The sequence below is a fragment of the Ostrea edulis genome, chromosome 3 (assembly GCF_947568905.1).
Source record: "Ostrea edulis chromosome 3, xbOstEdul1.1, whole genome shotgun sequence".
Classification (NCBI taxonomy): domain Eukaryota; kingdom Metazoa; phylum Mollusca; class Bivalvia; order Ostreida; family Ostreidae; genus Ostrea; species Ostrea edulis.
Window position 1 is genome coordinate 64,803,248 of NC_079166.1, and position 23,310 is coordinate 64,826,557.

The 23,310-nt window shown below is 35.6% G+C and overlaps 1 protein-coding gene across 1 annotated transcript in view; it reads right to left on the reverse strand.

Moving 5' to 3' along the window:
• LOC125673384 (protein eva-1 homolog C-like) overlaps nt 1-23,310 on the reverse strand; it is a 49,458-nt gene that overhangs the window by 25,645 nt on the left and 503 nt on the right. The gene's annotated exons all lie outside the window — the stretch shown is intronic.

Sequence of the window (23,310 nt, forward strand, 5' to 3'; positions counted from 1 at the left end):
TTTGTATTTAAAGAAGCACAGTATGCTTAAAATTCAATTGTAAACATATTCTCAGGGTACTGCATTTCTAAAATTCCAATCTGACACGAAACATGCAAAAATAATTTACTCCTAGAGGATAAAAATCTCTGTCAGAATTAGACACTTTCCCTTATATCTTATTGAAGTCATTTCATGTTCTCTCTGCAGCATTGGGGCTTTGAAGGCTACACATGGGACTAAGTTTCCGTGGACTGGTTCTCCAGTAGGATTAGATGATTATCTAATGAAGGGCACTATTTATAGTAACAGAAGGTCTTGCAAGACAAATGTGAACTAATTGTAGCAATTTTTAAAATGTAGTAAATCTTCATCAAGCTGAAAAAGTGTATGATACACCAAACATGTGGTATACACAGTTGTACTGAAGTCACACAAGATACCCGCAGGGGCAAAACGATGTCATTTAATTAGTTCACTGGAAATGGTTTGTCAATTCAATTACAATGTCCTATAAGTCACTGTTCATTTTTATCTGAAGTGGGTGATTGGCAGGGGAGGGTTATTAGGACAGACGGTCCTGGCTGCTCTGCAGCTGCTACTGGTGTTTTTATCTTCCTCTGACCAGATGTTGTTGACAGGATGTTGTCTGTTAGAAGTAGCTAAGGCATTGGACCATATTGCATGGACAGTATGGTAACAATCAAAGTTTGTTACACTCAGCCATTAGTTAATCAGTGATGGTGACTTAATATTGTGTTTGTGATGTAAATTATCACAGCCAATCACCTTAAAATAAGGATAGGGGGGAGGGGGGGGGGGTAACAGATGAATAGCAAATACAACAAATTGACAATTGTGACTGTAAAGGGAAAATGTTGAGCACAGTGGAGACCTCTCCAAGGACTCAGTCAGTTCATCCAGAGACTCTTGAAATCATATGATTCAGGAACTCGACCAGGTCATCCAGAGACTCAGTGAGATAATTCAAGGACTCGTGCAGGGATTAAATCGGGCCATCCAGAGACTTAATCAGGCCGTTCATTTACTCATTCATGCAGGCCATCCAAGAACTCAGTAGGTTACAAAGGGACTCATTAAAATCATTCAGAGACTGCATCAAGTCATTCAGGCACTCAGTAAAATCATTCAGGGCCACAATCAGGTCCTCCAGGGACTCAGGTCACAAAGAGACTCAATCAGGCTACACAGACTCAATCAGGTCATACAGGGACTCAATCAGGTTACACAAACTCAATCAGGTTACACAGACTCAATCAGGTCATACAGACTCAATCAGGTCATACAGGGACTCAATCAGGTCATACAGGGACTCAATCAGGTCACACTGACTCAATCAGGTCACACAGACTCAATCAGGTCATACAGGGACTCAATCAGGTCACACAGAGACTCAATCAAGTCCTCCATGGACTTAATCAGGTCACACAGATACTTAGTCAGGTCATTTATAGACTCAATCAGGTCATTCAGACTGGGACTCAATCTGGTCATTCAGGCTGGGTCTCAATCAGGTCATTCAGGTATAATCATTACAATCTGATCATTCAGGAACTAAATCAAAACTGACCTCCCATGAAACATGGGGCCATCCCAAAGCTGTAACAAGAACAGAAATGTGTTGGCTGGCCAAGGATTTAAACCTGGAACCTCCTACAAACCATGCAGGTGCTTTACCAATTGAGCTACACTCAATCGGGCTTTCTTTTGCTCAGTGAGTGGGATTATCTGCACTGGGATTGACAATCTCGGGCAGTTGTTATTCAATTAAATTATAATTAGAAAACTACTATAGGCACCTATACTTCAGCTACGCTTTTCTATAAACACTAAATGTATGTAAAATGTCAGAAATAATATGCCACACACCACCACTTATACATTAAGATTTTTTTTCATTTTCTGTCACAGTACACCAGTCGTAACATGAACTCAGTAAATTAGTCCTCAAGGTCTAAATTCAATCTCTTCTTTCTTGAAATGAAAATCAGAAATTTGTTTTTAATTTGTCACATGCCATGCTTATAATTTGTAAGGTGATATTTTGAACCCCATGTTTAACATGTGACTTGTGGCCCACAGTCTGTGGTCTGTAGTTCATTAATTTCGTGTTTACACTACCAGCCTAGCTCCGATTCCCACTGTTAAAACATTTGTCAAGACCCTGGCCTCTCAACACAGCCAAGTGACTTACAGTATTAATTCTCCATTCAAGCATTCATGTAAAAGAAAACTGTCACCAAATTTATAGGTTTTGAACAAATTTTTACCCTAATGACTTCAGATTTTTAAAGGTGTTCATTTGTAGCAAGGTTGGATAACACCACAATGCAAATCATTTATAAGGTGATGAATTAATGGAACTCAGTAACCTTTGCCATAATAAACATTCCAAAAAAAAAAATTCACACAGCATCAACCTGATAAGCAAGACAGGTATAGTCAGAAGACCTTTCATGTGTACAATACCTTAAATGTGTGCAGTTAGGTTTTTTGGGTTTTCAATTAAGTGCTTTTCTCAAACTAAGTGATAATAAAGATATTTGCAAGCACTAGTAGAAATGTATTTGATTTAGTGAAAGCGCCCATTCACAAGAGACACTAAAAGATTATTCATTATTACATGTTGGGGTCAAAGAAATTTTGTGTAGTTCAACTTTCATAATAAATATACCAGGCAATGAAACATGAAGTACACATCACACAGCCAAATGTAAAAAATGTTGGCACTTAATATGCCACTGCATGCTGATATAATACAAAACATTGTTAAACATTGTATAAAAAATTATAGAATAATCCAATTTTAATCATAAGAAATAGCTAAAATAAGGGTTTTCCTGCAATTGTGGCCATGCCATTGCGATCCCAATAAGTCTAGTTTGCCATATGATTAAGGTACTGTAGTTAAGTTCCTTACTTCTAAACCTGAATGTACCGAGAAAAGGTACACTACTTTTAGCCTTCAGTAACCTTGATTGTGACAGACAGTCTACATTTATTGTACACCTAAATTGTTTACATGCACCAAAGGATGACTCAAAGAGGCCTTATCAATGCCTGACCAACACTATTCTGAAACATCAAAAGATTACTTCGCACGGCAACATGCAAAATCCACACAAAAGTTCACATTCTCTGCACTGCTTTCAGGCAATACTTTTAAAAGTTGCACTTAATGCACAAACAGAGCACAAAGTTGCAATTCTCTAAGACACAACACACGTCACATTGACAAACATGCCATGTTTGCATGTCATAAATAAAAACAGATTGCTCCGTTTAAAGCAATGGTTTTTTCATACCTTACTCATAGCAAGTTATAAAAACCAATCGAGCTGCCATGTGTAAGAGTAGTTTAATGCCAATAAGACTTAATTAACCACAAACATTACTAAATTCACCATGAAAATTTGTTTTCATAGGCCATCAGTGTTAAATAGTTAAAGTCACGATTTGACAAGGCACAACAATTGACATTACACACTGAATAACAGTATTTGAGCCACCCAAATATTGTCATGAGGTAATGGCTTAAAAGTAAAATGAAAATTGATAAAAAACAAAGTGTCAGAATTGTCCAAATGCATTGTGAAATGTTGCATATGATGATTTCTTTGACAGACCAAAAGACGCTCTCAAAAGCAGAATATAAAATTAATGTAGCTCAGAGGGTTGGGCTCCATGTTTAAAAAAATGTGGTACATCCTGGTTGTCTGTCCAAATTAGTCTAACCCAAGCTTTACTCTGTTGATATTACGATACTCTGAGTGACGTATATTCAGTGGTAAAAAAATTGACTAAGACATTTTTTGATGAAATTCACGCTGTAGAAATACCATGAGATTTCCTGTGGGTATAAGTAATGCTGGAACTAATTTTTTTGCATGCTTATAGACATGTATCCTTCTTTTAGGAAACTATGCAACAGTATATCATTTAAAGGAGAAAATGTTATAGAAGAAAACCCAACGCTATGTAGAATCTTGGCTGGAATTGATTAAATATATTTCACGAGTTTGGGCAAGCCTTTTCTCTTTTTATTTCTATTTGTGCTGTTTTTGCACTCAAGAATTTAAATATACAAAACTCCTGTACCACCCTGTGAAAATAAATTCCAATTCTTTAATTTTCTGCCCCAAATCTTTAACTTAATATATTACTTTTATGCAGTGCCCTGTTTCCTTTCAAAAAAGTGAATTAGTCATATGAATCAAAATAATTTGTCCATGATCTAAAGAAAAATTTAGTGAATGAAATTTAAATCTTAAATAATTTACATAACGATGTATATCATACAGATGTTTGCCATTTCATTCCTTGCTGGAGATGTAATTAAGCGATTTCATATCCAATAATTACAACAAATTTTAAACAGGCATTGATTAAATAATAATTTCCTACATTATTTGCTACACCCACCGAGACTACAAAAAAATTCCCCGATTTTAATATGTTTGCGGCATTGAACACATAAAAAGAGACATTCCAAATTCTAAATATACATTACAACTTTAATTATGTTTCCAACTGTTCATTCATTGAGAACTTTAGGATGATAACTTTAGAAGAAATCTGATATTTTAATTTTTTGTCCAAGAATTTCCACTTTCTTTTCTGCCATATTACAATGATGGTTGGATCAAATGATATCACACTCAGAAATGATTATTTTCATTAATTAGATATCATTTTCATTTAATAGTAACAAGGAACAATTCCTTTAAAAAAAAAACCTAGTATGGCAGTAAACAGCAAGAAATGAATAACAGGGGGCCTGTGAGTTACAATGCTCACCTGAAATACTTGTCAAGCTTCTCGCTGCACTAGACTGTAATTCATTAATTGTCAAGAATTTATCGACAGAATCAAACCCAAGGACCACCCAGTTGTAGACTGTCTGGTAATTGTCTATGTAAAAACCATATTTTTCTTATCTAAATGATTACTTCCTACTTTTTCTTGCCTCGATCATTTAATGTTAAGATTTGAATCCCTTATTGGTGCCATATCTTGCCCACTGAAACACAGGGTTTCATGCTCAAAAGAAATCAAATTTCTAATAATATTTTAAGCCATTTTCGAAATACCTGATGTGATAAGTGATATTGAAACCTTAAACTTCCTTCTCCCCTCGATCCAGTTCCACCCCATCATTCTCCTCTCTTTTCCCCTCCCTCCAGTTCTACCTTATTTCTCTCTTTTCTTTCCCCCTCCTTCCATTTCCATCCCATCTCTCCCCTTTCTTTTCCTCTCACTCCAGTTCCACCCCATCTCTCTCCTTTCTGTTCCCCTTCCTCCAGTTCCACCCCATCTTTCCCCTTTCTTCTCCTCTCTCCCCAGTTCCACCCCATCTCTCTCCTTTCTTTCACCCTTCCTCCAGTTCCACCCCATCTCTCTCCTTCCTTCTCCCCTCCCTCCAGTTCCATCCCATCTCTCTCCTTTCTTTCCACCTTCCTCCAGTTCCACCCCATCTCTCTCCTTCCTTCTCTCCTCCCTCGAGTTCCACCCCATCTCTCTCCTTTCTCCTCCTCTCCCTCCAGTTCCACCCCATCTCTCCCCTTTCTGCTTCTCTCCCTCCAGTTCCACCCCATCTCTCTCCTTCCTTCTCTTCTCCCTCCAGTTCCACCCCATCTCTCTCCTTTCTTTTCCCCTCCCTCCAGTTCCATCACATCTCTCCCCTTTCTTTTCCCCTCCCTCCAGTTCCACCCCGTCCCTCTATCTCCTTTTCCCCTCACTCCAGTTCCACCCTATCTCTCCCCTTTCTTTCCACCTTCCTCCAGTTCCACACCATTTCTCCCCTTTCTTTTCCCCTCCCTCCAGTTCCACCCCATCTTACCCCTTTCTTCTCCTTTCTCCCCAGTTCCACCCCATCTCTCTCCTTTCTTTCCCCTTCCCTCGAGTTCCAACCCATCTCTCTCCTTTCTCCTCCTCTCCCTCCAGTTCCACCCCATCTCTCCCCTTTCTTCTTCTCTCCCTCCAGTTCCATCCCATCTCTTTCCTTTCTCCTCCTCTCCCTCCAGTTCTACCACATTTCTCTCCTTCCAGGTCCACCCCATCTCTTCCCTTTCTTCTTCTCTCCCCCCAGTTCCATCCCATCTCTCCCATTTCTTCTCCTCTCCTTCCTTCTCCTTTCTCCTCCTTCCCCATCTATTTCCTCCCCCTCCCTTACTTCTCCTCCCTATTCTACCCTGTCTGCCAAAACGTCTGTTACTAAGCTCAGATGAACTAAAAATGAAGAATCGATGTTGACCAGACATTGATAATTTTTGACACACCTTTTCTTTGTTCTTTTATGAAAGGTGTCACACTCTGCCTATAATCGAAGACAATCTGATGAATCTGATTCTGCAAATAATATGGAATGTTCCACTTAACCATGAGCTTTCAAACATTTCTTAATTAAAGAGGCAGGACCTTAATTAAAGAGGCAGGACCTTTTAGCTATCCTATGAAAAAACTGAAGTAGATTAACTCATGCAATTGGTCTCCATGCAACTGCTCTCTTAACGATCAATTAGTTAGGTATTTTTGTGTATTTTCTTAAAAATCAGATTTGATAATATGATGATTGCAAAGGAATGGCTAATCTCCATTCAAGGAAGTTAAATGCACATGTCATATACATGTACATTACATGATAGTGGAAATATTCTAGACTACTTCAGTTTCACTTATCCAATAGATGTGATACAAAAATCATATTCCTAATAATGAGCAGTCATAAACTATGATTTTGCAGATCATGAGAACAGCCATATTGGCCCTAAATGGTAAATGAAATAAAAAAAACAACCACTTGACTATCCCTCATGTATGTAGGTATATTCTGGTGTAAAAGATATCCTTTGAAGTTTGTATAAGGATTATTGCCTCAGTGTGTTACATACTTAACCTGATCACACCTAGATCTCAACATTTAATACCCCTGGCCTATCAAACAGTATATAGGTGAAAAGTAGCTAAAAGATACACGGACCCTCTGTCCTCTCAAACTGGATGCACAAACAAAAGAGGACACAGATTATTGTGCAATCAGAGATTGACACTTCCTCCCTCTGCTTTCAGGACTGAGAAATTTGATAAATTGAATGTATCTCATAAAATTATTCCACAATATGAGTCTGTGTGTGTGTGAAAGAGAGAGTAAAAGATAGATAGAAGAATCAAAAGAGAGAGAAAAGAATCAAGGGTGATTGAGAGAGAGAGAGAGAGAGAGAGAGAGAGAGAGAGAAGAATCAAGAGAAGGATTGAGAGATCAAGAGAGAGAAGGAGAGATCAAGGGAGAGAGGTTGTTACATTAATTGTCAATTCAGGCTTCACTTTGGGTGCTCATTTCCAGGTTACATAATTCAGGAACTCTCACCCCATGTTCATCTATGCCCTGTTTATAATAAAACGCTAATACACTGTGACACCATGTTATAAAAACAAATGCACCTTTACAAAAAAAAATCTATTTCAGGGATGATCCTCAAGAGCTACTCTATTTACAAAAGGGTTTTCTGATTGTTATCTGAAGAGAGATGCCCCACAAGAAAAGGATGATCTGGGTTTTGTGAAAGTGTAAAGAATTTCATCGGTGGTGGTCTGTCCCCTTATGTACATAGTACACATCAATGGGGGAAAAATTTCACATTAAACCTCCGACTTCACATAAAGCGGCAGAATTATGTGACCTTGTCATCTTTAACAAAGTTCCTTTTGTGTGGCAATTGGTAATTTCCTGTGTTTTCAGAATTTATTACAAAATATCTCTTTTGTTTGACTAAAATGATCTCAGGTAAAATATTGAGGTCAAATTAAATTGCAAATTTCATAACATGCACCTTAAGTATGCCAGGATTTCTGGGAGCTTTGCTGTTGTGTTTTATATTATATTGCATTCAATCATCGCCAACTCTTAGTAACCCGTAGTTATCATGTAAAAAGATGAACAATTACCTCCATAAGTCAAAAGCACTGCATCAATCAACATTAAGAAAGAAATTAAACAGGTAAGTCAAAAAGCAATACATGTATTCACGTTTAGTTATGTACCTAATGTCAGTATCAAAATTCAATACTAATCCAGTGAATTCCCTCCTAAATGAAAAACATTAAAACAACCAAAACTCTGAAGCAAAAATTTCTCCGTTAATTTTCAAACTGCTTGGACAAAATGAGAGTTAACCTAATCTGACCCACACCAGCATGGGACCCTTATTTTACTGTGTTCACTAAATCCGCTTCCTCCGTATTTTCTTAATTGCCAAACATTAGAGATCCCAAGAAAAGCTACAGCGGTATTACCCCTCCCGCAGTTCAATTCCCTGGATTAGTTAAAACAAGTAACTGGAGAAATTGCTATTCTTTGCCACACGCCCCATCCACATTATGAAGCTGTATGTTCTATTGTTTACCAGCCTTAACATGTGCTGGGTACACAAATCCCACTCTGGGTGGTATTCAGCCTCTAGATTCTGAGCATAAAATACTCCACACCTGGGTTGCCGAAACTAATATTCCTAAATCGTCAAATGGAAACAAAGATCTGAAAGAAATTAATTTAACAAAGCAAGTGTAAAAAAAACCCCAACTATTAGACTTTTTCTTCATCTTGAGACTTGATTAGAACATCATATTATGGATATTCGGTTGCCAGGCTGAATACGCTAATGGAATGCAAAAAATATTTAATCATTAAAGCATCTACATTTCAAACACTGGTAATTTCAATGTTATGCATGCAATTCCTTTGATTGCAACTTACTATAGACCTTTAAGGACACGTGCACATGCTACATTTGTACAAACTACTGGTAACAGTGGCTAAGTCATGTTATAAGAGTGGTCACGTTGTGACTCTAAGGACGTGCGTTCAAACTGAAGATGTAAAAATAAGTATAGTGACTGAACCTTCATCAAATGCTTGGCTTGAGAAGCGAGAGCCACAGGTATTTTGGAAGAGACTCTATGAATAAAGGACCTATGTTGCGACAGACATTGGCACAGTAAGAAACCCTCACTGCTACAACCTTGTGCACCATGTATAGGTCTATCTGGGGCATTTTACCTGCAGCTGGTAACATCTAGATCCGAGGTGAAAAATTCTCTAGAGGGAAGTAGAACAATACAACAAACCCAACCCAACACCCTCACACAGCAGTGACGGATCACGGGGCATTAGTGTTTCACCTGCTCCCCCCCCCTCCCTTTGGTAGAAAAATTATTGAACAAACTAAAGGTTTGGAATTTGGGATCTGAATATCTCCATTTTTGGACAGAAAAGGTAACATAATGGCTTGAGTCGGGATCTGCCCTGCATAGAATTTAATTGATATATATAGTTTGAATGAAAACCAGATTCTTGCCATCCTTTATATATTATACCCAGCATACACAAGTACATCAGTTGCAATTATATGAGTTAAATTTCACGAACCCTAGCTCACTTTATGAATTAAAGTCTCCTGATTTTATTGATTTTGCATATGTATGAGAAAATAGTGAGGAGTTCAAATCTGTTTACGAGGGGTAATATAATATAAACATTTGGATTTTAATCGCTCCAACAAAGACATTTGTGTAAAATGACACTGTGAATAATAGACTCTTAACTCAGTCCATGACTAGCATTTAGATTCAGTTATAATTTTACACTGATAACCAGAGTCTTCAAACACAACTTGCAAACTTAAAAGAAACGACCCTAACTGCATGGTCTCTCAATGTCTAAATATATCATTACTGTCATGAAGGCATATATAATCATATTTCTCCTCCAGATTTATAAATTTAATGTATATCATATTGTTTTATAACCTGGTAGAGAAAACAATTATCCAGGTAGCAGTCACAGAGCTGACTGGCAGATTAAGCAGTCACAGAGCTCAGACTGACAGATTAAGCAGTTACTGAGCTGACTGGCAGATTAAGCAGTTACTGAGCTGACTGGCAGATTAAGCAGTTACTGAGCTGACTAGCAGATTAAGCAGTTACAGAGCTGACTGGCAGATTAAGCAGTCACAGAGCTGACTGGCAGATTAAGCAGTTACAGAGCTGACTGGCAGATTAAGCAGTTACTGAGCTGACTGGCAGATTAAGCAGTTACAGAGCTGACTGGCAGATTAAGCAGTTACAGAGCTGACTGGCAGATTAAGCAGTCACAGAGCTCAGACTGACAGATTAAGCAGTTACTGAGCTGACTGGCAGATTAAGCAGTTACTGAGCTGACTGGCAGATTAAGCAGTTACAAAGCTGACTGGCAGATTAAGCAGTTACAGAGCTGACTGGCAGATTAAGCAGTTACAGAGCTCAGACTGACAGATTAAGCAGTCACAGAGCTGACTGACAGATTAAGCAGTTACAGAGCTCAGACTGACAGATTAAGCAGTCACAGAGCTCAGACTGACAGATTAAGCAGTTACAAATCTGACTGGCAGATAAAGCAGTTACAGAGCTGACTGGCAGATTAAGCAGTTACAGAGCTCAGACTGACAGATTAAGCAGTTATTGAGCTGACTGGCAGATTAAGCAGTTACAGAGCTGACTGGCAGATTAAGCAGTTACAGAGCTGACTAGCAGAACATGGAGAAAGCACTAGCAGTAAATGATTGTTTTTTATGGAATGTGTCATTCTGATTTTCAATATTTATTTACAACTGTGCCGAATCAACTTCTAATATAAATATATATATATATATATTTAGAAAGCACTAAAAACCTTATTAATAGAACCCTCAGGTGGTATCTGATGTGTTTCTGATGACCTCACAATAACCCTAGACATTTGAATCCACTTTACTGTCTGAGTGATATGCACTTCTGGGTATATAATAATTAATTGTGGACAATAAAGTCGTAGGTTAATATTGATTTTCTTTAAAAACAAGAGAGTCACTAAACAAGGAAACACAATGTTCCTCAATTAATACCGGGTAGTATAAATTTTTTATGACATTTCAGTTACAATTCACTTGCATCCTATCTTAATTGTTTCTACAAAAAAAAAAACAAAAAACAACTTAGGGTATATAAATTTTATATTACTGTAGGCCTGCTTTATATTTATAGTGCACATTTTCATATAGTTCCTGGTTGTGGCAAGAAAAAATGTAAAGTCAACTCTTATGTATTCACAGAAGGAACAATGTATATATGTACATTATACTTTTAGTTATTGTAGCATATTAAAGAAGGGGGAAAATCTTTGGATCGATCGAATTCTGAGATAAAACCTGGCACCTTTGCATTATACTGTTAAAAGTGCAGACCTGTGATTCTTCCGTCGGAAGACAAAATCTCCCGAATTTGAGCCCCCCTTCCGTTCCTTCCGTTAAAATGTAAAATCTTCCGTCATTTCAAATTTTCAACAACAAAAATTTTCTGAGCGCCATTTTTCGATATTGATAAGGAAAAACCCCGAGACAATCGAAAGTCGTCTATTTTTTCTGTCACAGTGACTGCACAGGTAAACGTCAATTAACGAGGGTACAGTAATTACTGAAGCCATTTGAGGAGTTTATTTATGATTACACAGCAATTAGTGATAATAAACAATTAGTGGATGATTAAAAAGATTGTTTTTGGCACACGCTCTGGTGATTAGGAAGTGATACCGACAGTTGAAGTCGGACGATCTTTGATGCTGTTGAAAACTTGGTAAGGTGGAGGTGGGAAAAGAAAGTGGGCACTGAAGATGTTCGTAATATGTGTGGACAGAATGACACAATTGTATTAGAATGGATTATCTCTAACTGAACTGTATATTCAAAGATGGATACGGCAAGACGACGATGGGTGTGCACAGTTCGAATTTTCTCAATATTTATTTACACATGCATGTATAAATAGTACGTGACCAAGTTTTGTAACATATATTTGTTCACTACACGTTTCACTGAAAAAAAACCCACGTTTTCAGATATGCAATGTAGTTCTTTTATGTGAGAACATGTTTTTTATATTATTTAGCTCACCAGTGCTGAAATCTCAAGTGAGCTTAAATTTGTTAGTAGGCCTAGATCTAATATGTTGGTCAACTTTTCTGAAAAGTGATAATTGTTATAACTTGTTATCTCTGTAATAAATATATAAATATAACAAGTTTTTTTTGTTTTAATTGTGGTTTTTAAGGTATTGACTTAAGAATTATCAATGTTCTTAACACAAAAAGGAATTATCAATGTTCTCAACACAAAAAGGATCTGATGATTATGAACTCAGACACTTGTAACACACACACAAAAAAAACCTACTAGTAGATTTCATTAGCCAATGAACACACAAAAACGGTAAAAAAAATGTCGATAAAAAATCTCCAGTTATCAGACCAAAACTCCAGCTGAAAATTTTCAAATCTCCAGTTGTGGCATGACAGCTAGCTAGTTCTGTCACAGGTCTGAAAGTGTGGTGATCTATAACCACTGAGCTATTATACCAGGCTGATGTGTAAAGTATAGATAGCAATTTATTACATCACAACAACGTAAAATTCAAACCTATTTCCGAAATCTCGAGAACTCTTCTAATCAAGGAGATGAAAAAACAGTTTTAGAAAAAAAATGGCTGAAGTGTCACAGAAATGTACCAGAAAAGTCATTCAAATTCTAAAAGTTTTGGTGATTTATGTGTATACTTCATGATGACAATGTCTTATTAATTCATACTACATATCAACAAGTTGATGTTCTTCAAGGACTGCAATACATGGACCATAAGCATGTGTGTTTGTAACAAAAACTTCATTTTCTTAAGGTTGAAATTAAAATGCGTTTAAGAGATTTTTAAAATATTTTTAAATCTTGAAAATTGCAAACATTAGAACTGTAACGATATATAAGCCTAATGGATGAAATATTTGTAGCTTTGACTTTTAACCTCAGATATTTGATTTGGACCTTAAAGTTCGAATTCAACACAGCTAAGCCACTATCTGGTCTAATAATAGGTTAAAGTTTGAGTTTCGTACATGCCACCTAATCCAGTGATATATATCTGGCAACAAAACAGCGATGCTCACAAGCTTGAATGTCGTTTTCCTTTTCAAAAGTTCCGTGCAACTTCACAAATGTGACCATGTCCATTTTAAGACATGAACAACAATATATTACTTCCTTTGTTGGTGTTGCTGACTTGAATATGTTGTATATAACTAAATGAATAAATTCGACTTCATAACATTCATCTTTTTGATTGTATATTGTTTAATGTCCCGATCGAGAATATTTCACTCATATGGAGATGTCACCACTGCCGGTGAAGGGATGCGAAATTTAGGCCTATGTTCGGCGCTTTGAGCAGGGAGGGATCGTTATCATGCCACACCTGCTGCGACGCGTACAGGACCTCGGTTTTTGCAGTCTCATCCGAAGGACCGCCTAATTTAGTCGCCTCTTATGACAAACAAAGGGGTACTGGGGACCTATTCTAACCTGGACCCTCACGAGATTCTTTTTTATTAAGAATAATTAACACTGAACATTGCTTTCATAAACGATACATTTTAAAAATTCTCTTGTTTATGAAACATTGTTGATTCTGATAAACATGCACTTGTGTATTCGCAAACTGACTTTTCTCCCCATGCATACATGTACCAGGTCATCTGCTACCCTGTTAGGTGGCATCTATCTACCCTGTTAGGTGGCATCTATAAATAAAAGTCACGTCATCAAACTCCGATGCAATCGAAACATCGATCTCTATTTTTTCCATCAAGTTAAGAAAAGTTTTTCTCGACTTGACGGAAAAAGCCGATCAATGTTCCGATTAGATCTGATGAAAACGTACACTTGTGCATGCCCAAGCTGACTTAAATTCCCTATAGTATCCGGCTTAACCTCACTTATATATATTCTGCATGGACCTCATGCAGGGTCAGAAACAACAAATAATAAAATATTCATCTATCCACTTTTTCTGCCTTAACATCATGCAATTCCGCAAACCAATATTACTTTTAAATCAGATCTCACACATATTGTTCAATCCCCGCCCCTTGACTATTCATCACTGCAAAAATTGTCACCCTTTTCTTAGCAAAACCCAGTTTGGTAAACACGAGTTCCAATGTGCTCATGCATTCATATCAAAACAAAAAACACATGAAATCCTATAATCATTCAAGAATTTAAAATGAAATTAAATCTCCATTACCACATAAAGCAATCCAGTGTTTGACACCTGTTGATTATTACATAACTGGGGGTCTTTAAATAACTCCACCAACATTCCTAAATATTTTGGATAAATTCTAAATATCAATATTTATACGTTCATAAGACATGGCACACAATTCACTAATAGATTTGCTAGATGAATGCTTTTGAGACTCAGTGTTTCAAGTATCTGAAAGAACTCTAATTGAAAATCCCTCTCATCCATATAAAAGATAAAAAAAAAAACAAATAAATTTCAACATATCAACTGTTACAACAAATAACTGGTTGGCAGTGATTTCTTTATATATATATACATGATATTTGCAAGAGGTTCTTTAAAACTACCTTGGAGTCAGATATAGTAAATTCAATTGTGACATCTCTTATCTAAATCCCACCATTAAACAACCTGTAAAGCCTCTAAATACCAAATGTTGGTTTTGGACAATCATACATTAGAGAAGGTTTCTCTCACAAGAATGAATTATTTGCCCATGCTGTTTCTTTGGCCATGTTGTTTTCAAAGGATAACAGAAGTGTGTCATGGTTTAAAATATAGGATCAACTATATTACTTCATTAAATCAACATAAATTCTTGTCAGACAGTCATTGAAATACTCTAGCATTTATATAATATTTGCTCCATCAAAAGAACTCTGTTTGAAATGTGGGACCATAGTGCAAAGGACAAGAAGAAAGGCCTTAAAGTGTCTCTTTGCATTACACCTCTAAGTGCTTCAAACATTTCCTATCAAAAAGTGTATTGATGTAAATGAAATCCTCCAACTCATGATAACTCACAAAAAAGCCTGGAACAGCTTGTTGGAATTTTGCCTGATCTTACAATAATTAAGGTATTAAATGAATTTTAAGTCTTCTGTGAAGAATGTGGTTGAGTTGATTGTGGACTTTGCGGTAACTTAATAGCTGCCCTGTGTCAATATTGACTTTCAAATATATCTAAAGTATTACATGAAAATTCTTGATAGTCAGAACCTATAAACAAAGAGAAGGCACCACAAAGATTAAGTGGATAGCCAGACTTTTCTCCATTTTAATTTAAGGTTTGCCAAGAGAAAACTCTTTTAAACTTAATGTTTAATGCATGTAAATTTGTATTTTCAAATGTTGGAATGTTTGTTCATACATCAGAGCAATTTCTCCAGCAATTAATGGTCTCACTGCATTAGCCTTGAAACACAGAAATACCTTAAAGTAAATTAGAAAATAATCTAGTCAAAATAAGAATTTTGAAACAAATCACAAACTTTAAAGTGCATTTCATATCTGTACCTTAAACATATATTATCATGTGATTTTTTTTCAAAAACACATAATCAAGAATAAAACATACTTTAAAATCTTAATTGGATTTCATTAATTGTTTCATTTCATTTTGTCTGTCAGTTATGTTAGATTTTTTTAACGAAATATTACCAAAAGTCACAGAAATCAATTATTGTTACTTAATTGCTGTGGTGCTGTAAGGTCTGGGGGGAGAAAATTGGAATCCCTCCCCCATAATTATTGTGTTACTGGGCTTGGAGAAGCAGAATGGTTCTGTGGATCCCAGTTCATAAACTTGGGGTATATCATTAAAGACTTATCTGTCATCCCAATACAAGATATTAGGGCTACTAAATTTATGAGGTGGATTACTTATATTTTGAGTCTTAGATGATTTGTAGTAGCTCTGTTTGTCCAAGTGGGCCTGGAAGCTATTTTATAAGTATGACCAAAAAAACCAACAACAAAAAAACCCAACCCAAAACCAACGATGATCTTCATAACAATTCTTTGTGCCATATTTAAACATCTAACAGCAGATGGAGAGTGATTGGATTACAGTTTGCCCCTTTTGAAGGTGACTTAATTTACAATGGACTTTCTAATGTGACAGGCAATGTAAATTAAAAAAAAAAAAGGAATTCTATAGAGAAATGAAGCGAGCCACTTTTTAGGCTTGAAGAGGGTCACATGAGGGTCAAAATCTTCCTTTCAAGGGAACATCAAGGAGAAGAAATATCAAAGTTTATGAACTTTTTCTCCAACCTGGTGTTCAAATAAAAACACAGGGTCAAAACTATCTAATATTCTAAGTTTAGCAGGAAGTATATACAGATCTAGAAAAATGTCGTTCATAAAATTAATGATCCGTTATCTTGAACGTGACACATTTTTCAACCCAAACTTCAAAAGAATATCAGGTAAAATGAAATGGGTTAAAAGTCAGTATCTCAAAACCTCAATCACACAGGCAAAGGTGATAGGAGGTAAAGGAATGACATGTCAGTATTGCAGAGAACTCTCTGGAATACACAACTCTGGAGGACCGGCTTACCCTGTTCCTAATTACATGAAAACTTATCTCTCAGAAACTGCCCCTATCTACCAGCTTCAAGTAATAGCTTGGAATCTTTATCATATGATATCATAAATAATGAAAATTAAATTACATTGTCAGAAACACAACCCAGATTCTTCTTGCCCCAGGCAGGACTTTCACCTGCAAGTCGAGGGGTGGTCAATACCACCAAGTGTGACACTCCAGGAAGGGAGAAAATGCAAAGGACCAGACTGAGAATGGGATTCAAACCCGGGCCCCCTGAATCTCTTAAGTCTGACAGCTACACTTTCAATTTCAGAATGAATAAATTTTCAAATTTCAGTGAACATTTGAATGTGCATGAAATGGAAAGCAATCCAAAACTGAATTTCTTCATGAAAGTTTCAGAAAGATACTAATTTAAAAATATTAAATTTTCATTAGCTGTTTTAAAAAGTTTCCCTAAAATTCTTCTTATAATCAGCACACGAGTCAATTTCTTTTTTTGAGACATAATTTGCCGTCTTCCACTCTGAAACAAGTAAATTAGTATGATGATCAGGACTGAACTTAACGAGATGATCAAGTGTGCCTGCTCTAGCCACTACCTGACCTGCATACAGTTCAAAATGCAGATTTTCATTTTAAAGACATTAGTAAAACAGAATAAATCACTTTGAAAATGAAGCCACTTAAAAAAGCAGTTTCAATTCCATTTTCACTACACAGATTGATCTGCTCTGATCAATACATGTGATCGATTATATTGGATTGGAAGGTAAAAATGACTGGAAATCTTGACAACTTTGGCATGGCATCATACTGCGAAATATCTTAATCCCCAAACTATCGCCAACCATCAAAGGCCATTCAGACCTATTTTATATTAAATCTACATCGCATCAAAAACTCTGAATTCATTAATCAAAACAAATTATTTTATCTTCCATTGAGTGTATGCAGTCCAGGGTTTACACTACAGAAAAACCCCAAGAATGCTTTCTATATCACCGCATATTTAATCCGAATATTGAGTCAATTTGTTACACTGTGTTGGATAAATCTGTAATTCAGACGAAGGAATTGTTAAACAACAATTCAAGCAACAGGTGTCGTCATCTGAATGCATCAACACAAATTAAAAATAAGACCTGTGTGACTAACAATCCGAAAAATTTGATTGATGATAGTCATTGGTATGAAAAGCTCTGATGTTTAGAGTATTCATAAGAAACATATTATTATACTATCATTCAAATATGAGTCATCATAATTTATTCGTGAATATATCTTACAATATAGGCCTTGAACGCAATTTCATTTAGAAATCTCCTGGCTTGAATTTTTGGAAACTTAAATATTTTGCATTAAAATTTGTAAATTGTTACATTACAGGAAAATTCAAGAACATTAAATATTGCCTACTATCACTGAAAGATGAACCAGAATTAAATGAGTTAATGCTAGTGGATCATTAAAAAAGTGCCCAAATATGTATTATCCAATCATATATTACAAATATGAGAGTGCTTGAGCCTGACAAGCCACTCGCACAGTGAATGCCAAAATGTGAAAAATGAGATAGTATCTTATTGAAGTTTGATTAGTGAAAATTCTGAGTAACTTTAAAGATTCATGAAAGTCATTTACAGTGTTCATTCCAGATCGCGCCACTGCACCATTGGCTCGAATTTTTCATGTACAGTACATAAAAAGTGCGACATGTGGGCCCTGCAGGCGGTCCCCAGTTTTCTGTAGGTCGATCTCTGAAATTCTGGATTTTTTGGTTCCGTATATCCAGACACAGTTCTGTTATTTAAAGTGCTTATCGATAAATGACCTTGACCGTTTTATAATTAGTCAGAGAAGCAACAGTCACTGTTGAACTTTTTCAGGCCGAAACGAGCAAGGGAAACTGTAGAGGTGATGCAGGGGACATGGTGGTTTGACCCCTGACCCTGCTGACGACATGCAACAAAGCATGGACGGAGAACAAATGAGCACGGCCGGCAAACCTAGAAAATTTCAAGTGAATTAAATTAAAAACTGAATATCTGATGGTTTATGATTATTGACCCCCTATTTTCTGAAAATGACCCCCTGTTTTACTGTCAAGGGGGCCACTGCTCCCCCTAAAGTTTGCAATTTTCTGGGAATGTATAAACCGCATTTAGAAATTTTTAACTTAAATTGTAACATAATTCAAGACAAAATGTATGAATATATTAAAAGTATTTTTTAATTGTTTTTGCTTTTTTATATAAACTTTTACATATATTGTATAAATTAGTGATAGCCATTTCCTCATGCATCACAGTGCTGCAATTGTAAACAATGTGCATATATATGAATCTTCATATCAATGTAAAATAGGAAAGGAGAAAATCTATGACTGGACTGGAAATTGAACCTGAGGACCCCTGCATGCAATATACTTAAGAGTCAGGTGATCTACTGTACGTTCTATAACAGGCTGATTGATGTCCACCACCTTTAACTACAATCAGATATCCACTGCCCTTATCAACTACAATAAATATTCTATTCGAATGGCTGAGAATTCTGACAGAAATGAAAGTAGAATGTAGATCGATATAAAAAATCAATTTTATCTTTTATAATACATGCACATGAGGATGTGAGATCTACATAAACAATTTAGCATCATGAAAGTATGCTGGTGTGTAATCACAGCAGCACAGTTCATACAATCTCATGTAATTTCCTTCTTAATTATCCCCCATATATATTCCATGTGTAATGTGACATGAAGACTATGCTAAATCATATGAAAAGTTAACAAATTCATTTTAAATCTAACATTATATTGCAAGACACAGATCAGTCTAATGCAGTACTAGTATACAAATAAGATCGAGCACTATATGATATATACACAGTGCATCTTATCTAAGTTAATAAAGAGAGATGATGATCTACTGAAAGATATACCTGGAATGCATAATTATAGACAACTAGTAATTTAAAAGGGATTGTTTGTCATTTAAGAAATAAATTTCATTTTTGAAAATACATGCGGGCATGAACTGATGCTTATAGTGCGTTGTAGAGTTCATATTAACCCTTATGTATTTTCAATTTTTAAATATAAAAATTCTACATACAGGTATTCATTAAACTCTGTCTACACAGTAATTTGCTACAGTCAGCTGCAAATAATTAAAAAATGAATTTCATTTTTGAAATAAACTACATGTACTACACTTCACACCAGCATACTTGTGAAGCATGTTAGCGCATTTCATGGAAAGTATATGCTGGCATGAAGCATTGCTCTTCTTATACTCTCACGTATTTTCAAAAACGAAATTTAATTGTGCTAGCTCATATCTATTTACTTTCTTTTTTCATTTCCATTGGAGACTTTTCAGCCTTTAAAACGATTAATTGTACTCTATTTACCAAGATTCATACCCACATCATTCACATTCACGAGGAAATGGCTATCATTTCAATTGGTAAAGATATCGAAGGCAAAAACATTGGAAATGTAAATATTACACAATAAACTATGAGTCAATGACATAATAAGACATTAGTAGTGTTTGTCTTGTTGTTGATAGAATACTTTATCGAGTAAACTCAACATAGATTACAGTTTATTGGAATTACTGTTCCAATGGACTTAACAGGAATATTCTGGGTGTTAAATTTAAGGACAAATAAATAAAAGATGTTTTCACCATATGCCAACATTACATGAATGAAGAGTAAACAGACTTTCATTGTTCAGATGGAAAAAAAATTCGTTCCTTTCTCATTATTAGCCAGAGAGTTGCATATGATGGAGTTAGTCAGAGAGACAAAATGAATCTAACATGAAAGATATGGCAATGTGCAGCAAGCATGTTAATCCTTAGAGATGCTATAATGACAAAATCTATGTGGAACCTTCACCTTCATGAATCCTCATCTGTTTCATAATCATACTAAAGTTTATCATAATCAGGACCCATTCCCACAAAAGTTGGTTGAATCTAACAATCAATTTACACTTGCTATACAATTTTTAAAAAAAAAAATGATGAAAATAAAAAACTAAATTTGTTTTTCTTATAATTTAAATATTGATACAATTTACCATATGGAATGTAATAAATTAATCCAAAACAGGGAAAATTTGTATAGAGCTATAGGGAGGTGTAATGAAAGTTTTGCCACATACATCATAGAAAATTGACAAGTGCCTTATTTTTTATTGTAGGAATTTCATATTTGTTCTTATTAAAAAAAACACCTGCCAATTGCATCCATAATATTTCTATTAATTGCAACCGTCAGAAAAATTTGAACTTCTTTTCAACTGCATCCAAACTTAAACAACTGTACATTTATTAATGGTCGTAAGTTTGAATCGTAGTACATGTACTCTAGCTGGGCTAAAGGACTTCATTACTGCCCATACCACAAGTCAATAGAAATATCAGAGCTTAGTCTGATAGATGTAGTGAGCGGTGAATGTGCCTTGGACTAATTAGGCCTGTATTTGTTTGTAGTTAGTATAAACCTGTCTATGGTTTATGAACATCTGTACAGGACTTTATCAGTCATCCTTGCATGACATTTACCAGTATGTTTATATTACACCTCGTCTGCCTTAATAAGTTACTCCAGACGCTTGACTCACTGGATACTATAATATTCTCAAGGTCATCATCAAAATTCATTACCAGAGAGGACATCTTCCTTTTCAGCATCATGTCATGAAATAACTGTACACTCCCTCAAATCTACTGTAAACCCTCTTAACAATGATTTCCCTCACGGGGTGGATCTTCCCAGTTTTTGAATTAGGGAGGGGGTAGTTTGCTTGATTTTTAAATGCATTATACGAGTACACGTGTATCTGTTATACTATAACCTTGGTTTACCACTAGAGGGGAAATTGATTGAGCTTCAAGTAATCTGTTTGAATATGTATTTATTTTATAGATAAGATCAAAAATACGTATACCATGCTCTCTAATATTCAAATTTTGTCAATATTATTGCTTAGTGGCAAAAGCGTATAACATGCAAGTTCTCTCTCTAAAGGTGTAGTGGATTTACATTTTTAGAGCAATCTCAAATTCTTGGATTGTCCTCTGTATATATGGAATATATTAATCACTGTAGAGAAACAGTGAAGTTTTCATTCATGAATTCTGCAGACAGCTGTGTTTATAGTATATATCCTGCGAAAGTCCTGAGCCTCTTAAAGTGGTGTGGTCTCTCAGGTTTTACAACTTTATAATCCATTAAAATAATCTAAATTTCTCATGCAGAACAATCTGTGAAAAAGTCTACAAAACCGGTATTTATGACTGATTAAGAATATTTCAGAGAATAAAAAATAAATTTATTCTAAAATAAATTTTAAGAAATAAGTATAAGCAACTGTAAATTAAATTTATATGCATTTCTGCAGTACAAATCTCTTATACATTCCTAATTACAGACCACAGACCTTTTAAACACATCAAATGTGCATCAATACACATCAAAAAAGTAAAAGTAGTTTTTCCTCAGATGTGTAAACTAAATAATTTACCTGGTACAACCAATGCATTAAATTCAAATGCCTTGCAGTAATGTATCTAAAACACTCGGTGCAACATTATGGCAAACTTTTGAACTAGTCTGAATGTCTGATCAAATCTACATGCATAATAATAGTCTATAAGGCATCACTCCCTTTTTGAATTTCCTTCCATTTCTACAAGATTACATTCCTAATAGTACTAAAATGTATATTGTGATAGCCTGATAGGAAAAACCCAAACCAAACCAAATAATAGTCAAAGACACTTGTGTTCTTGTTTCACTGCAAGTGTTTGGAAAACAGTGGACGGCTGCGATTTTAATCCTCTTTGGTCATTTAAGCTGGCTAAGAATTAATGTGTCTTGTCCTTGTGAAAGAAAATCAACACACTGGAATCTCTCAGAGAGAGAGAGAGAGAGAGAGGGAGAGGGAGAGAGTTGGAGAGAGAGAGAGAGAGAGAGCTCTTGGCAGAAAATAAAAATACACCATTGTCTTCTATATGTTCACACCTAAGGATCTGTAATTATGATAATTTATTCTTCAGATTACTGTTCTGAACTTCGTGCATCAAGGAAACTCCAAGTGCAAAATTATCATTTGAAAGTGATAAATTCAGCACAATCATCATATCTTGAACATAAACACTGCTTAGGTCACGACAGGCTGTTTTGTATAAGAATTCCACTATCAGATTTCTTAAAACTTCTTTTTGATGATGAAGAATTTGAACCCAATTTCTGATAAAAACAAATTAGAGGGTGTTCTATGAAGTTAAGTCCAGATTTCTTGTATTCAGGTGAATTATGTATTCAAATGTGTAATGTGAAACACCTGGGGAGTTGTCAATTACTATGGCCAATTAATTGGACATACCAAACAAATTCCAGTGTGACTTAGGAGCGTTACTACATGGCATAAAATGTATATGACGTATTGACCACTTAGTTAATAATTGTCCACATCAGAAGCAGATTTTGGATTCAAAAGCTAATTAATTCAACGGTCCTCAGTGCAGCTGCAATTTTCATTTTAATTTCGCTTGATAAATAGGGAAGTTAATTGGACAATAAATTCTCTAGCCGACATGACATTAATGGTCAACTGTCACGGTTCTATGTGTTGTCCACGCTATCCGTCAGATCGTCTGACCACGGGACCGTGACCATTTAAAAAAGGTGTCAATTTTTTTAAAGAGACTGTCCGTTTCGCGACATTCTTGGGCGATGGCAAATGGGCGTAAAACTTTCAATTATATTTAATAAAAAATAAACATTCTTACTCCAAAAATCATAAACGA